A 15,022-nucleotide genomic window follows, 5' to 3' on the forward strand; every position below is an offset into this window, starting at 1 on the left:
GGATTGCTTCTATATCTCTCTCTGCATTTTCTCCCCCTGTAGTTTGGCCTCTCTCTGTAGTTTCTATCTCTTTGTAATTTCTATAAACTCTCTTTATCCCTCTGTAGTTTAACCTCTCTCTGTAGTTTCTCTCTCTCAGCATTGATTCTATCTCTCTCTGTGTAGTTTCTTCTTCTCTGTCTGTGGTTTCTATCTCTGTCTGTAGTTACTATCTCTCTCTCTCTCTCTCTCTCTGTAGGTTCTCTCTCTCCCTCTGTAGTTTCTCTCTCGCTGTAGTTTCTATCTCTCTCACTGTAGTTTCTCTCTCTCTGTAGATTATATCTATCTCTCTGTAGTGTCTTGCTCTCTTCCTGTCGTTTCTCTCTCTCTCTCTCTAGATTCTCTCTATCTGTATAGTTTCTCTCTCTCTGTAGTTTCTCTCGCTCTCTGTAGTTTCTATCTCTCTGCATATTCTGTCTCTCTCCCTGTTGTTTCCCAACCCCCCTCACCCCACACCCCCAACCCCATACCCCAACCCCCCTCACTACACGCCCCAGCACACCTCACCCCACACCTCATGACATCACGTCTCACCCCTGCCCCGCTGTCTAACCGTACATGCCACCTTGTGTCTTACATGACCAGCCAGGAATTGGTCTGGCCCATCAGGGGCTCCCTGCCCTCAGCCAGTGCCAGAGCCGATGTCCCCTAGACAGCCGAGCACCAGCGGGGTGAGTAGTCGGAACACCAGATCCAGGATACCCCGGACTTCCGGTCAGAGGAGGACACAGACTGTCCATCACTGCTGTCTCCAACACTGTACCCCATCTCAGAGACTATCACCTCGATTGAGCAAATTAGTGAAGAGGCTCCTGGGACACTCACTGGTGCATACCACGCAGTCGGTCCAGTACAGCAGGTGGAGGTAGAAGCAGCCGAGGGGCCGGACAGTCAGAGGGCAGTCCAGCCCCAGGAACCAGCTGCCGCCCAGATGGGCTCAAATCACTTCATAGATTCTCTCTCTCTGTAGTTTCGCTCTCTCTCTGTAGTTTCTCTCTCTCTCTGTAGTCTCTCTCTCTCTCTGTAGTCTCTCTCTCTCTCTGTAGTCTCTCTCTCTCTCTGTAGTTTCTCTCTCTCTCTGTAGTTTCTCTCTCTGTAGTTTCTCTCTCTCTGTGTAGTTTCTCTCTCTGTAGTCTCTCTCTCTGTAGTTTCTCTCTCTCTGTAGTTTCTCTCTCTGTAGTTTCTCTCTCTGTAGTTTCTATCTCTCTCTGTAGTTTCTCTCTCTCTGTAGTTTCTCTCTCTCTGTAGTTTCTCTCTCTCTCTCTCTGTAGTTTCTCTCTCTCTCTCTCTGTAGTTTCTCTCTCTCTCTGTAGTTTCTCTCTCTCTCTCTCTGTAGTTTCTCTCTCTCTCTGTAGTTTCTCTCTCTCTGTAGTTTCTCTCTCTCTGTAGTTTCTCTCTCTCTGTAGTTTCTCTCTCTTTCTGTAGTTTCTCTCTGTAGTTTCTCTCTCTCTGTAGTTTCTCTCTCTCTCTGTAGTTTCTCTCTCTCTCTCTCTGTAGTCTCTCTCTCTCTCTAGTTTTTTTTCTCTCTATGTAGTTTCTCTGTCTGTAGTTTCTCCCTCTCTCCCTGGAGTTTCTCTCCCTCGTAGATATTTCTCTCTCTCTGCAGTTTCTCTCTGTCCCTGTAGTTCCTATCTCTTTCTCTATTGTTTCTCTCTCTCTGTAGATTCTATCTCTCTCCATATAGTTTCTCCCTCTCTCCCTGTAGGTTCTCTCCCGCTCTAGATTTTTTCTCTCTCTCTGCAGTTTCTCTCTCTCTGTAGTTTCTATATCTTTCTCTGTAGTTTTTTTCTCTCTCTCTCTCTCTCTGTCATATCTCTCTCTGTGTAGTTACTCTATCTGTAGATTCTCTCTGTCGCTCTGTAGTTTATTTCTCTCTTGGTAGTTTCTCTCTGTCGATCCCGATTCTATCTCTCTCAGATTCTCTCTCTTTCTGTGGTCTCTCTCTCTGTAGATCCTCTCGCTCTTAGTAGTTGCTTTCTATCTCTGTCGTATCTATCTCTCCCTCTGTAGTTTCTATCCCTCTTTCTTTAGTTTCTATCTCTCTTTCTTTAGTTTCTCTCTCTCTCTCTCTCTAGTTTATCTCTCTCTCAGTGTAGTTTCTCTGTATAGATTATCTCTCTCTTTAGTTTCTATCACTTTCTCTGTAGTTTTGATCTCTCTCTCTGCCGATTTGATCTCTCACCCTCGAACATAGAACATAGAACAATACAGCGCAGTACAGGCCCTTCGGCCCACGATGTTGCACTGAAGCAAAAAGCCATCTAACCTACACTAAGCCATTATCATCCATATGTTTATCCAATAAACTTTTAAATGCCCTCAATGTTGGCGAGTTCACTACTGTAATTTCTCTGTCGTTTCTCTCTCTCTCTGTAGTTATTCTCTCTCTGTGTAGTTCCTCTCTCTCTGTGCAGTTACTCTCTCTCTGTATAGTAACTCGCTATGTGCCGATTCTATCTCTTTCTCTCTGTAGTTTCTCTATCTGTAGTGTCTATGACTCTCCCTGTGGTTTCTCTCTCTGTAGGTTCTATCTCTCTCTGTACTTTCTCTCTGTGTGATATATCTGTAGTTTCTCTCTCTCTATGTAGTTTCTCTCTTTCTGCAGTTTCTATCTCTCTCTGTAGTTACTCTCTCTCAGCAGATTCTCTGTCTCTCTCTCTATTGTTTCTCTCCCTCTGTCGATTCAATCTATTTTGATCTGTAGTTTCTATTTCTCTGTAGTTTCTCGCTGCAGATTTTACCTCTCTCCCTGTAGTTTCTCTCTGTAGTTACTCTCTCTTTCTGTTTCTCTGTCGCTCTCTTTCTGTTTCTCTTTGTAGATTCTATCGCTCACCCTGTAGTTTTTCTCTCCCTCTCTATATAGTTTCTCTCGCACTGTAGTTTCTATCTCTCTCTCTTTAGTTTCTCTCTCTCTCTGTAGATTCTATCTCTCTATTTCTGTGGTATCGCTCACTCACTGTAGTTTCTCTCACTCTGTAGATTCTACCCATATTTCTGTAGTTCCCTCTCTCTATCGATTCTATCTCTCTCCCTGTAGTTTCTCCCAGTATCTCTGTAGTTCCTATCTCTCTCTCTAGTTCGTTTCTCTCTGCAGTTTCTATATCTCGCTGTGAATTGTATTTCTCTTTTTCTGTGGTCTTTCTCTCTCTCTCTCTGTAGTTTCTCTCTCTCGGTAGATACAGTCTCTATCTCTGTAGTTTCTCCCACTATCTCTGTAGTTCTATCTTCTCTCTGTAGTTGCTTTGTCTCTCTCTCTCTGTAGTATCTATCTCTCCCTGTAGTTTCTATCTCTCTCTGTAGTTTCTCTCTCTCTCTCTGTAGTTTCTCTCTCTCCCTCTCTCTCGTTTCTCTCTCTCTCCCTCTCTCTCGTTTCTCTCTCTGTAGATTCTATCTGTCTCTGTAATTTCTCCCTCTCTCTGTAGTTTCTATCTCTCCCTTTGTAATTTCTCACTGTGTAAATTATATCCCTCTCTGTAGTTTCTATCTCGCTCTGTAGATTCTATCTCTCTCTTCCTGTGGTTTCTCTCACTCTCTCTCCCTGTAGTTTCTCTCTCTCTGTAGATTCTCTCCCTCTCTGTAGTTGTTTTCTCTCTCTCTTTGTAGTATCTATCTCTACCTCTATAGTTTCTAGTTCTCTCTCCGTGTGGTTTCTATCTCTTTTTTAAAAACAAATATTTTTATTCTTGTTTTTCACATTTTCTCCCAAGTTGTGTAAACTTGGGAAAAAATGTGAAAAAGGAGGAGAATAATAAACAATAATCAGCAAGAAATATGTCAATCCCCATAACAATAACAACGATCCCATCCTCCCACCAACCCCAAACATCAGCCCGCATGTTTACATAAACAAATGACAAAAAAGAATCAGGGATTACCCGTAGTCACCCTTAATACACACAGCCCCCCTCCCCCCAACCCTCCCACCCATCCCCGACAACTAATGTTCAATGTTATCCAGTTCTTGAAAGTGCATAATGAATAATGCCCATGACTTGTAGAACTCCTCCATCACTCCCCTCGGTTCAAACTTAACCTTCTCAAGAGTCAAGAATTCCAACAGGTCCCCCCGCCACGGCACAGGGTGGAGAGGCTGCTCTCCATCTCATCAGGATCTGCCTTCGGGGATCAACGAGGCGAAGGCTACGATATCTGCCTCCGCACCCGTTTCCAACCCTGGCTGGCCCCAACCTCGCACATGAGGTGGAGGCATTCACTCTCTGGAGCACCTCACACCAGACCCCCTCCTCTATAACCTCTCCCAGCTCTTCTTCCCACTTTGCTTTGATCCCTTCCAGTGGTGCCTTATCCTCTTCCAAAATAGCTCCGTACACCGCTGACACTGCCCCCTTCTCCAGTCCCCATATGGTCAGCACCTCCTCCAGCAATGTGAAGGCCGCATGTATCTAAACATTTCTCCCTGCTCCAGCCCATACTTCGCTTCCAGTTCCTTCAATCCTGCAAACTGACCCCTAAGAAACAAGCCTTTTAGCATCTTAAACCCCTTATCTTCCCATTTCCTTAAATTTCCATCCCACCTCCCTGGCTCAAATCTGTGGTTCCCCCGAATCGGCATTCCCCTGGACCCTGCCCCCAACCCGAAGTGTTGGCGAAACTGCCTCCAGATTTTCAATGAAGCTATTATTACCGGACTCCCTGAGTATTATCCCGGAGCTATTGGGAGCAGTGCTGTTACTAGTGCTTTCAATCCTGAACCCCTGCACAAACTCTCCTCCATTCTGACCCACTGGGAATCAACCCCTCTGACCCAGCTCCGCACCTTCTCCACATTCACCGCCCAGTAGTAATACATCAGGTTTGAAAGACCCAAACCCGTTGCCTGCCTTCCCCTCTTTAGCAGCACCTTTCTTCCCTCCCCATATGAACGAGGTAATCCTTCCCTCAATCTCCCTGAAAAAAGCCTTTGGCAGGAAAATCGGTAGGCATTGAAAAATAAACAGAAATCGCGGCAACACATTCATTTTAACCGCCTGTACCCGACCTGCCAGTGACAGAGGAAGGCCGTCCCACATTGCCAGATCGGCTTTCACTCTCCCCACCAAACTCGAGATGTTGTACCTGCGAAGCCTCCCCGACTCCCGGGCAACCTGCACCCCCAGATACCTAAAATGAGTCCCTGCCCTACGGAATGGCAGCCCCCCAACCCCTGCCCCCACCCCCAGCCGAGACACCACAAAATACTCACTCTTGTCTGGGTTCAGCTTGTACCCCGAGAAATACCAGCAGTAGCTCCAATATTCCCCCTATCGACACACTCGGTTCCGACACATATAATAGCAAATCATCGGCATATAAGGACATCCTATGCTCTATCCCCCCCCCCGCACTATTCCTTTCCATGCTCCCGAACTTCTCAATGCAATCTCAATTGCAAGTGCAAACAGCAGGGGGGACATAGGATATCCCTGCCTCGTCCCACGGTGGAGAGAACAGTATCTCGAGCTGATGTTGTTTGTGCAGACACTCGCCCTCGGCTCCTTATATAGTAGCTTTACCCAGTTCACAAATCTTGGTCCAATCCCAAACCGCTCCAGAACTGCCATCAAGTACCCTCATTCTACCTGGTCAAATGCCTTCTCGGGGTCCAATGCTACAGCCACCTCTGTTTCCTTTCCCTCTGCCGGTGCCATAACATAGAACATAGAACATAGAACAATACAGCGCAGCACAGGCCCTTCGGCCCACGATGTTGCACCGAAACAAAAGCCATCTAACCTACAGTATGCCATTATCATCCATATGTTTATCCAATAAACTTTTAAATGCCCTCAATGTTGGCGAGTTCACTACTGTAGCAGGTAGGGCATTCCACGGCCTCACTACTCTTTGCGTAAAGAACCTACCTCTGACCTCTGTCCTATATCTATTACCCCTCAGTTTAAAGTTATGTCCCCTCGTGCCAGCCATTTCCATCCGCGGGAGAAGGCTCTCACTGTCCACCCTATCCAACCCCCTGATCATTTTGTATGCCTCTATTAAGTCTCCTCTTAACCTTCTTCTCTCCAACGAAAACAACCTCAAGTCCATCAGCCTTTCCTCATAAGATTTTCCCTCCATGCCAGGCAACATCCTGGTAAATCTCCTCTGCACCCGCTCCAAAGCCTCCACGTCCTTCCTATAATGCGGTGACCAGAACTGTACGCAATACTCCAAATGCGGCCGTACCAGAGTTCTGTACAGCTGCAACATGACCTCCCGACTCCGGAACTCAATCCCTCTACCAATAAAGGCCAACACTCCATAGGCCTTCTTCACAACCCTATCAACCTGGGTGGCAACTTTCAGGGATCTATGTACATGGACACCTAGATCCCTCTGCTCATCCACACTTCCAAGAACTTTACCATTAGCCAAATATTCCGCATTCCTGTTATTCCATCCAAAGTGAATCACCTCACACTTCTCGACATTAAACTCCATTTGCCACCTCTCAGCCCAGCTCTGCAGCTTATCTATATCCCTCTGTAACCTGCTACTTCCTTCCACACTATCGACAACACCACCGACTTTAGTATCGTCTGCAAATTTACTCACCCACCCTTCTGCGCCTTCCTCTAGGTCATTGATAAAAATGACAAACAGCGACGGCCCCAGAACAGATCCTTGTGGTACTCCACTTTTGACTGTACTCCATTCTGAACATTTCCCATCAACCACCACCCTCTGTCTTCTTTCAGCTAGCCAATTTCTGATCCACATCTCTAAATCACCCTCAATCCCCAGCCTCCGTATTTTCTGCAATAGCCTACCGTGGGGAACCTTATCAAACGCTTTGCTGAAATCCATATACACCACATCAACTGCTCTACCCTCATCTACCTGTTCAGTCACCTTCTCAAAGAACTCAATAAGGTTTGTGAGGCATGACGTACCCTTCACAAAGCCATGCTGACTATCCCTGATCATATTATTCCTATCTAGATGATTATAAATCTTGTCTCTTATAATCCCCTCCAAGACTTTACCCACTACAGACGTGAGGCTCACCGGTCTATAGTTGCCGGGGTTGTCTCTGCTCCCCTTTTTGAACAAAGGGACCACATTTGCTGTCCTCCAGTCCTCTGGCACTATTCCTGTAGCCAATGATGACATAAAAATCAAAGCCAAAGGTCCAGCAATCTCTTCCCTGGCCTCCCAGAGAATCCTAGGATAAATCCCATCAGGTCCCGGGGACTTATCTATTTTCAGCCTTTCCAGAATTGCCAACACCTCTTCCCTACGTACCTCAATGCCATCTATTCTAATAGCCTGGGTCTCAGCATTCTCCTCCACAACATTATCTTTTTCCTGAGTGAATACTGACGAAAAATATTCATTTAGTATCTCGCCTATCTCTTCAGACTCCACACACAACTTCCCATCCCGGTCCTTGACTGGCCCTACTCTTACCCTAGTCATTCTTTTATTCCTGACATACCGAAAGAAAGCTTTTGGGTTTTCCTTGATCCTTCCTGCCAAATACTTCTCATGTCCCCTCCTTGCTCGTCTTAGCTCTCTCTTTAGATCCTTCCTTGCTACCTTGTAACTATCCCTCGCCCCAACTGAAACTTCACACCTCATCTTCACATAGGCCTCCCTCTTCCTCTTAACAAGAGATTCCACTTCTTTGGTAAACCACGGTTCCCTCGCTCGACGCCTTCCTCCCTGCCTGACCGGTACGTACTTATCAAGAACACGCAGTAGCTGTTCCTTGAACAAGCTCCACTTATCCAGTGTGCCCAACACTTGCAGCCTACTTCTCCAACCTATCCCCCCCAAGTCATGTCTAATGGCATCATAATTGCCCTTCCCCCAGCTATAACTCTTGCCCTGCGGTGTATACTTATCCCTTTCCATCACTAACATAAACGTCACCGAATTGTGGTCACTGTCCCCAAAGTACTCTCCTACCTCCAAATCCAACACCTGGCCTGGTTCATTACCCAAAACCAAATCCAAAGTGGCCTCGCCTCTTGTTGGCCTGTCAACATATTGCGTCAGGAAACCCTCCTGCACACATTGTACAAAAAACGACCCATCTAATGTACTCGAACTATATCTTTTCCAGTCAATGTTTGGAAAGTTAAAGTCTCCCATAATAACTACCCTGCTACTTTCGCTCTTATCCAGAATCATCTTCGCCATCCTTTCCTCTACATCCCTAGAACAATTTGGAGGCCTATAGAAAACTCCCAACAGGGTGACCTCTCCTTTCCTGTTTCTAACCTCAGCCCATACTACCTCGGAAGAAGAGTCCCCATCTAGCATCCTCTCCGCCACCGTAATACTGTTCTTGACTAGCAGCGCCACACCTCCCCCTCTTTTGCCTCCTTCTCTGAGCTTACTAAAACACCTAAACCCCGGAACCTGCAACATCCATTCCTGTCCCTGCTCTATCCATGTCTCCGAAATGGCCACAACATCAAAGTCCCAGGTACCAACCCATGCTGCCAGTTCCCCTACCTTATTTTGTATAATCCTGGCATTGAAGTAGACACACTTCAAACCACCTACCTGAACACTGGCCCCCTCTGCGCGTCAAATCTGTGCTCCTGACCTCTATACTCTCAATCTCTCGTACCCTAAAACTACAATCCAGGTTCCCATGCCCCTGCTGCATGAGTTTAAACCCCCCCCCAAAGAGCACTAACAAATCTCCCCCCCAGGATATTTGTGCCCCTCAGGTTCAGATGTAGACCATCCTGTCTGTAGAGGTCCCACCTTCCCCAGAAAGAGCCCCAGTTATCCAGAAATCTGAATCCCTCCCGCTTGCACCATCCCTGTAGCCACGTGTTTAATTGCTCTCTCTCCCTATTCCTCATCTCATTATCACGTGGCACGGGCAACAACCCAGAGATAATAACTCTGTTTGTTCTCGTTCTGAGCTTCCATCCTAGCTCCCTGAAAGCCTGCCTGACATCCTTGTCCCCTTTTCTACCTATGTCGTTAGTGCCAATGTGGACCACGACTTGGGGCTGCTCCCCCTCCCCCTTAAGGACCCGGAAAACACGATCCGAGACATCACGTACCCTTGCACCTGGGAGGCAACATACCAAACGTGAGTCTCTCTCGCTCCCACAAAATCTCCTATCTGTGCCCCTGACTATCGAGTCCCCAATTACTAATGCTCTGGTCCTCTCCCCCCTTCCCTGCTGAGCAACAGCGACAGACTCTGTGCCAGAAGCCCGTACCGCATGGCTTACCCCTGGTAAGTCCCCCTCCCCACAAGTATCCAAAGCGGTATACTTGTTACTCAGGGGAACGACCGCAGGGGATCCCTGCACTGACTGCTTCTTCCCAGTCCCTCTTACAGTTACCCATCTATCTCCAATCTTTGGTGTAACTAATTCCCTGAAGCTGCTATCTATGACCCCCTCTGCCTCCCGAATGGTCCGAAGTTCATCCAACTCCAGCTCCAGTTCCCTAACTCGGTCTTGGAGGAGCTGGAGATGGCAGCACTTCCTGCAGGTAAAATCAGCAGGGACACTAACGGCATCCCTCACCTCAAACATCCTGCAGGAGGAACATTGCACTCCCTTCCCTGCCATCCCTCTAACTTTCAACCAAGATCTGGCTAATAAATAATTTTTTAAAAAAAAGAAAATAATAATATAATATGGCACTTACCTCAGACCAATGGGTTTTATTATTAGGTTAGAGGAGGAGGGCGGGTGGGAGACACTACACGTGTAGTGTCTTGGGTTTCCTCTCCTCCAGAATTTATTGGTGAGGGGGGGGGGGGGGGGGAACCTTCCCAGAAGTCCTCGGGTCGAACTTCCGGTTCCCGCCTTAAAAAATAAAGTTTAAAAAAAAACAGCAAAGAAGAACAGAAACGGGACCAGGTAAGTGTTTCAATCTCAAATACTCACCCACCGGCAGCCCCCGCACGCCGCTCCCGCCGAAATTCCAAGTTTCTTCTCCCGCTGCTCCAGGGCCGCTTTTTCGCCGTTTCCCTGCAGTTCAAATCCATGCAGGTTAGTAGGGGACCTTTCTTCTTCCTTCCCCACGGGTTGGATTTTTAAAAAGGTGCCGTTGGGGCTCCGTTAGCGGGCCCAAAAGTCAGTTTTCGCGGGAGCTGCCGAAACGCGCGGCTTAGCTCCGCATCGCCGCAACCCGGAAGTCTCCTCAAAAACCTTGTTAATCAGCTCCAGAGCCTCCACCAACTTCCCTGCCCTATCCCACACCTGAAGAATTTCCCTTGCCGCTGCTTCTGTCTGGTGCTGACCTGCTCTCCATGGCCTTATCTCCATGTTCATAAACTGTACCCCTTGCTCGCTTGTAGTTCCTTCCTCTTTTCCAGCTTCGCTGGGTCCCCATCCTCTGCATAACTCCTATCTACCTCCAACATCTCATTTATTACCTTCTGCCGCTCCAACCTCTCCTCTTTGTCCACCCTGGCCTTAAACAAAATTACCTTACCCCTCACCACCGCCTTTAGAGCCTTCAAGTCAACTGCCTTCGACACCTCACCCGTACAGTTGAAATCTACATATTCTTTCATTCCCTTTTCAATTTTCTCACAGAACACTTGGTTGCCCAAAAGCCCCACATCCAGTTTCCTCCCCGGCCTCTACACTACCCCCTTCTCCAGTACCATATCCACCCAATGTGGAGCGTGATCTGACACTGCAATTGCCGAGTACTCCGACCCCTTGACTCCAGCCAGCAAAGCCTTCCCCACCACAAAAAAGTCGATCCGCGAGTATACCTTATGGACTGCTGAGAAAAACGAGTACTCCCGTTTCCTTGGGTGCAGGAACCTCCAAGGGTCCACCCCTTCCATTTCCACCATTAGCCCAGCCCCTTTGCCGCCCCCTGATAGGACCAACGATCGGGGCCGTGATCTGTCCAACCTTGGCTCCAGCACCATGTTCCAGTCCCACCCCCACCACAATCAGTTCGTATGTGTCCCAAGTCGGGGATGGCCCCAAACACCTTCTTCACAAATCCCACATCATCCCAATTGGGATCGTATACACTTAACAGCGCCACTAATCTCCCCTCCAGCGCCCCTGTGTCACAATCACATATCTACCCCCCTGATCTGCCACCACCTTCTCCATCTGGAAGCGTACCCTTTTGCTGACCAGCACCGCTACCCCTCGAGCCCTTCCGTCAAATCCAGAGCGAAACACTTGACTAACCCAGCCCTTTTAAAGTCTCACCTGGTCCTTCACCCTCAAGTGAGTCTCCTGCAGCATTGCCACATCGGCTTTCAAACTTTTAAGATGTGCAAGCACTCTTGACCGGACATCCTAACCCCCTCACGTTCCACGTGACTATCCTAATTGGGTGTCTCTCACCACCCCCCCCCCCCCCCCCCCACCCTTCTTATCCACCATCATCATACCACCGGGCCCTGTCCCATGAGCCTGACCCGCCCCTGTCCATTGTTAACATCGAACCCCCTCCCATTTCCACCATTAGCCCAGCCCCTTTGCCCCCCCCGATAGGACCAGCGAATGGGGCCGTGATCTGTCCAACCTTGGCTCCAGCACCAAGTTCCAGTCCCACCCCCACCACAATCAGTTCGTATGTGTCCAAGTCAGGGATGGCCCCAAACACCTTCTTCACAAATCCCACATCATCCCAATTGGGATCGTATACACTTAACACTTAACTTCAGGTGATGTCCCGGAGGACTGGAGAATAGCCAATGTTGTTCCTCTGTTTAAGAAGGGTAGCAAGGATAATCCAGGGAACTACAGGCCGGTGAGCCTTAGAACATAGAACATAGAACAATACAGCGCAGTACAGGCCCTTCGGCCCACGATGTTGCACCAAAACAAAAGCCATCTAACCTACACTATACCATTATCATCCATATGTTTATCCAATAAACTTTTAAATGCCCTCAATGTTGGCGAGTTCACTACTGTAGCAGGTAGGGCATTCCACGGCCTCACTACTCTTTGCGTAAAGAACCTACCTCTGACCTCTGTCCTATATCTATTACCCCTCAGTTTAAGGCTATGTCCCCTCGTGCTAGCCATTTCCATCCGCGGGAGAAGGCTCTCACTGTCCACCCTATCTAACCCTCTGATCATTTTGTATGCCTCTATTAAGTCTCCTCTTAACCTTCTTCTCTCGAACGAAAACAACCTCAAGTCCATCAGCCTTTCCTCATAAGATTTTCCCTCCATACCCGGCAACATCCTGGTAAATCTCCTCTGCACCCGTTCCAAAGCCTCCACGTCCTTCCTATAATGCGGTGACCAGAACTGTACGCAATACTCCAAATGCGGCCGTACCAGAGTTCTGTACAGCTGCAACATGACCTCCTGACTCCGGAACTCAATCCCTCTACCAATAAAGGCCAACACTCCATAGGCCTTCTTCACCACCCTATCAACCTGGGTGGCAACTTTCAGGGATCTATGTACATGGACACCTAGATCCCTCTGCTCATCCACACTTTCAAGAACTTTTCCATTAGCCAAATATTCCACATTCCTGTTATTCCTTCCAAAGTGAATCACCTCACACTTCTCTACATTAAACTCCATTTGCCACCTCTCAGCCCAGCACGCAGCTTATCTATATCCCTCTGTAACCTGCTACTTCCTTCCACACTATCGACAACACCACCGACTTTAGTATCGTCTGCAAATTTACTCACCCACCCTTCTGCGCCTTCAGTGGACTTCATACTTACTTCAGTGGTAGGGAAATTACTGGAGAGAATTCTTCGAGACAGGATCTACTCCCATTTGGCAGCAAATGGACGTATTAGTGAGAGGCAGCATGGTTTTGTGAAGGGGAGGTCGTGTCTCACTAACTTGATAGAGTTTTTCGAGGAGGTCACAAAGATGATTAATGCAGGTAGGGCAGTGGATGTTGTCTATATGGACTTCAGTAAGGCCTTTGACAAGGTCCCTCATGGTAGACTAGTACAAAAGGTGAAGTCACACGGGATCAGGGGTGAGCTGGCAAGGTGGATACAGAACTGGCTAGGTCATAGAAGGCAGAGAGTAGCAATGGAAGGATGCTTTTCTAATTGGAGGGCTGTGACCAGTGGTGTTCCACAGGGATCAGTGCTGGGACCTTTGCTGTTTGTAGTATATATAAATGATTTGGAGGAAAATGTAACTGGTCTGATTAGTAAGTTTGCAGATGACACAAAGGTTGGTGGAATTGCGGATAGCGATGAGGAATGTCAGAGGATACAGCAGGATTTAGATTGTTTGGAGACTTGGGCGGAGAGATGGCAGATGGAGTTTAATCCGGACAAATGTGAGGTAATGCATTTTGGAAGGTCTAATGCAGGAAGGGAATATACAGTGAATGGTAGAACCCTCAAGAATATTGAAAGTCAAAGAGATCTAGGAGTACAGGTCCACAGGTCACTGAAAGGGGCAACACAGGTGGAGAAGGTAGTCAAGAAGGCATACGGCACTGAGTATAAGAATTGGCAAGTCATGTTGCAGCTGTATAGAACCTTAGTTAGGCCACACTTGTTGTATAGTGTTCAATTCTGCTCGCCACACTACCAGAAGGATGTGGAGGCTTTAGAGAGGGTGCAGAAGAGATTTACCAGAATGTTGCGTGGTATGGAGGGCATTAGCTATGAGGAGCGGTTGAATAAACTCGGTTTGTTCTCACTGGAACGAAGGAGGTTGAGGGGCGACCTGATAGAGGTCTACAAAATTATGAGGGGCATAGACAGAGTGGATAGTCAGAGGCTTTTCTCTGGGGTAGAGGGGTCAATTACTAGGGGGCATAGGTTTAAGGTGAGAGGGGCAAGGTTTAGAGTAGATGTACGAGGCAAGTTTTTTACGCAGAGGGTAGTGTGTGCCTGGAACTCGCTACCGGAGGAGGTGGTGGAAGCAGAGACGATAGTGACATTTAAGGGGCATCTTGACAAATACATGAATAGGATGGGAATAGAGGGATACGGACCCAGGAAGTGTAGAAGATTGTAGTTTAGTCGGGCAGCATGGTCGGCACGGGCTTGGAGGGCCGAAGGGCCTGTTCCTGTGCTGTACATTTCTTTGTTCTTTGAACCCCTTCCCCCCCCCTCCCAAGAACCCCTTGAAAAAACATCTCCCAGCATCAATTCCTTCTCCCCCCTCTCGCTCGCCTCGTCGGCCCATTGAAACCTGCTACCCAGGCTCCAACGTCCGCAGTCCTCCTCTCACCTCACCTCTGTTCACTAGCTGACTTTAGGTAGCTAGCGTGGGTGGCTCCCCCCACCAAGACCTCTCACCCCCTTCCACCCAGTCCCAGAGAAAGAAAAAACAGGCCTCCCCGAACAGGCGCCGGAATGTAGCGACTAGGGGCTTTTCACAGTAACTTAATTCGAAGCCTACTTGTGGCAATAAGTGATTTTCACTTCATTTTTCATTTAAATCTCCTCTGCACCCTTTCCAATGCTTCCACATGTTTCTCTCTCTCTTAGATTCTATCTCTCTCTGTAGTTTCTCTCTCTCTCTGTAGAGGCTTTCTATCTCTGTAGTATCTATCACTCCCTCTGTAGTATCTATCTTCCTTGCTGTAGTTTCTCTCACTCTAGTTTCTCTCTCTCTCTGTAGTTTCTATCTCTCTCTCTGTAGTTTCTATCTCTCTCTATAGATTCTCGCTGTTACTCTGTAGTTTATTTCTCTCTCCGTAGGTCCCTCTCTGTCCCGATTCTATCTATTTCTTTCTCTCTTTCTCTGCAGTTACCATCTCTCTCTGTAGTTTCTATCTCTCTCTGCAGTTACCATCTATCTCTATAGTTTCTATCTCTCCCTCTGTAGTATCTATCTCCCTTGCTGTAGTTTCGCTCCCTTCTGAGTTTCTATCTCTCTTTCGTTAGTTTCTCTCTCTCTCTGTAGTTTCTATCGCTTTCTCTGTAGTTTCTACCTCGCTCTCTGCAGATTCTATCTCTCTCCCAGTAGTCTCTTTCTATCTCTCTCTCTCTCTGTCTCTCTGTCTCTCTCTCTCTCTCACTCTCTCTCTCTGTAGTTTCTATCTCTCTGTAGATTCTCTCTCTCTCTGTAGTTGC

At 47.7% G+C, this 15,022-nt stretch overlaps 1 protein-coding gene across 2 annotated transcripts in view; it reads left to right on the forward strand.

The window, feature by feature from the left end:
* The window catches only part of LOC140392956 (hexokinase-1-like), a 1,204,152-nt gene that overhangs the window by 36,778 nt on the left and 1,152,352 nt on the right, over positions 1 to 15,022 (forward strand). The window lies entirely within an intron of this gene.

The sequence above is a fragment of the Scyliorhinus torazame genome, chromosome 16 (assembly GCF_047496885.1).
Source record: "Scyliorhinus torazame isolate Kashiwa2021f chromosome 16, sScyTor2.1, whole genome shotgun sequence".
NCBI lineage: Eukaryota > Metazoa > Chordata > Chondrichthyes > Carcharhiniformes > Scyliorhinidae > Scyliorhinus > Scyliorhinus torazame.